Here is a 3,383-nt window from a genome sequence, read left to right on the forward strand (position 1 = left end):
AAAAAAAAAAAAAAAAAAAAAAAAAAAAAAAAAAAAAAAAAAAAAAAAAAAAAAAAAAAAAAAAAAAAATTGAAAAATTAAAAAAAGTGGGCAATTGATGTTTTTCTGCAAAAGACAAATGGCTAACAGGTACATAAAAAGTGCTCAATATCTCTAATTATCAGGGAAATACAAATCAAAACCACAGTGAGATATTGCCTCAAACTTGTTAGGATGACTACTATCAAAAAGTCAAATGATAAGTGCTGGCGAGGATGTGGAGAAAGGGAACCCTTATCCACTGTTGTGAGAATGTAAATTAGTGCAGTCATATGGAAAACAGTGCGGAGGTTCCTCAAAAAATTAAAAATATAATTATTATATGAGCCAGCACTTCTGTCTTTGGATATATAGTCACAGGAAATAAAATCACTGTATCAAAGAGATATCTGCACTCCCATGTTCACTGCAGTATTATTTATAATAGCCAAAATATGGAAACAAAGCAAGTATCCACCAATGGATGAATGGATTTTTAAAATCTACCCACTTTGGCCTCCCAAAGTGCTGGGATTATAGGTGTGAGCCACCGTGCCCAGCTGAGGATGAATGGATTTTTAAAATGTGATATATGTGCATATATATATATATATATGTACATATTTACATATATATATGATGGAATATAATTCAGCCTTAAAAAGGAAAAAAACCCTGTCATACGCAACAACATGGATAAACCTGGAAGACATTACCCTAAATGAAATAAGCTAGGCACAGAAGGACAAATATTGCATGATTTCACTAATATGTGGAATCTAAAAAATCTCAGAGACACAAAGCACAACAATGGTTTCCAGGGGAGAGAAGTGGGGGAAATGGAAGACACTGGTCAAAAGGTACACATTGACAGTGAAAAGGTGAATTAGTTCTAGAAACCCAATATATAGCATAGTGACTATAATTAATACTAACGTTTTACTTGAATATATACAATTTTTATTTGTCAATCTAACCTCTAAAGCTGAAAGAAGAAAAAAGGAAATAAATAGGCTGAGAAAAAGAAAAGGATGAATCAAGGAAGCATGTTGTAATCCTTATTGTCAATAGGACATTAGCAAATATGATGTAAGCAGAAATGTGAACAGCACTTGTGCATTCAGGCTTTCTCTCTTATTGCTCTAGGGACCCTTGCCATGGCTGCCATGTGAAGAAGCCTTTGTTGGCTTGTCATTCAATGATAGATGTAGGGCTCAATTGTCTCTATGCCCCAAGGACCAGCCAGGCAAGCATTGGAAGCAAGTCATCCAGCTGACCACCAAACAGCTGGCCATAGAAGTATGAGTGAGCCCAGCCCACATGAGCAGATGAACCTACTGGCTAAATCCAGCCCAAATTGTGAATCCACAAAATTCTGAGCTGAACAAAAATGATCGTTGTTTAAAACCACTAAATTTTGAGGTAGCTTGTTATGCAAAAAGAGCTGATTGATAGATAACTTGAAACCTTATAAGTGGGTTCCTGCTGAACTAAAAACCTAAAATATGAGGCATTGTCTTTAGGACTGGGTGGCAAACAGAGGCTGGAAAAGCAGCAAGGGAACTATTTCCAAAGCTTGAAAAATTTGCAAGTAAGCAGTTGTGGAGGCTGGAATGCAGTAAGGAAACTGCTCTAGCCACCATGGCATGTGAGTACCTATGCAACAACCCTGCAGGATGTGCACATGTACGCCAGAGCTGAAAGTATGATAAAAAAAAAAAAAAAAAAAAACCTGAAAAAAATAAAAAAAAAAAAAAAAAAAAAAAAGAAGGCTGGGAAATTGATGACCTGTGTTGAATAGTATTAACATCTCAAAAATTTGTTGTTGCCCATGGTAATTTGTATAATAGAAAATAAATCTAATAAACTGTTGACATTGGCAAGATGATTTCCAGGAAGAATGTTGAGTGTTTTAGGTGCCTATGATAAGGTACGGGAAGAGAGAGGTCAGCTAAAGAAAGAATTGTTTTTTTTTTTTTTGAGACAGAGTTTCGCTCTTGTTACCCAGGCTGGAGTGCAATGGCGCGATCTCGGCTCACCGCAACATCCGCCTCCTGGGTTCAGGCAATTCTCCTGCCACAGCCTCCTGAGCAGCTGGGATTACAGGCACACGCCACCATGCCCGGCTAATTTTTTGTATTTTTAGTAGAGACGGGGTTTCACCGTGTTGACCAGGATGGTCTCGATCTCTTGACCTCGTGATCCACCCGCCTCGGCCTCCCAAAGTGCTGGGATTACAGTCTTGAGCCACCGTGCCCGGCCAAGAAAGAATTGTTAAGTTTGCAACAAGAGTTGAATAACTATAGAGAAGTCAGAAGGTAATGGGTTGAAAACCAAAACTCCTTCTTGTCCTTCAAGCCAGTAAATTATTTTCAAAGTAAGTAATGGCCTCAGGGTAAAAAGCTAGTTAAGAGTGTAACTATGGGACCCTTAGATTAGATAAGACCACTAAAAGATTTATGGTGGCTCCTAGTGGCTACTAGGAGCTAATTTTGCCAAAATTAGCAAGAGGCTATCTAGGAAAGAATTTCAAATGTGGCTCTATGGCATGAAGACCAGAATCAGGTAAACTGGAAACCCACAAAGTCTTTATGAAAATTGCATTGGCAAAAGCACTGCTGGCTAGGTCTAAAAGGCTCTGAGACAATTTAAAATAGTATACATTAATAAAAACTAATTTGAGCTATATACATTAACACAGATAATGACCAATTAGGCTTACCCAAAGAATACAAAGTTGGTTTAATGTTAGACCACTGAATAAGGTAATGTATCATATTAACAGACTGAAGGCGGAAAAAATATACAATTTTTTTTAAGTGAAGGACTGTTGGCAATATTAAAAATTAAATCATGATAAAAAAAACTCTTAGCAAATTATGGGTAGCAGGAATAATCTTTAACCTAATAGAAGGAAATTAATTATATATTTTTAGAAAAGTACAATGTATACTTAGTGATAACATGTTGAAAGCAATCTCTTTAAGGTCAGGAAGTAGACAGAAATGCCAGTTACCATCATTTACATACAATATCATATTAAAAGTCTTAATAATTGTGGTAAGAAAAGAAAAACATGTGTTAGACACAGTGGCTCACACCTATAATCCCAGCACTTTGGGAGGCTAAGGCAGTTGGATCACGAGATCAAGAGATGGAGACCACCCTGACCAACATGGTGAAACCCCTTCTCTACTAAAAATACAAAAATTAGCTGGGTGTGGAGGTGCCCACCTGTAGTCCTAGCTACTTGGGAGGCTGAGACAGGAGAATTGCTTGAACCCAGGAGGTGGAGGTTGCAGTGAGCCAAGATTGCACTGCTGCACTCCAGCCTGGGCAACAGAGAGAGACTCTGTCTCCAAAAA

The sequence above is a fragment of the Cebus imitator genome, unplaced genomic scaffold (genome assembly GCF_001604975.1).
Source record: "Cebus imitator isolate Cc_AM_T3 unplaced genomic scaffold, Cebus_imitator-1.0 Scaffold54, whole genome shotgun sequence".
Classification (NCBI taxonomy): domain Eukaryota; kingdom Metazoa; phylum Chordata; class Mammalia; order Primates; family Cebidae; genus Cebus; species Cebus imitator.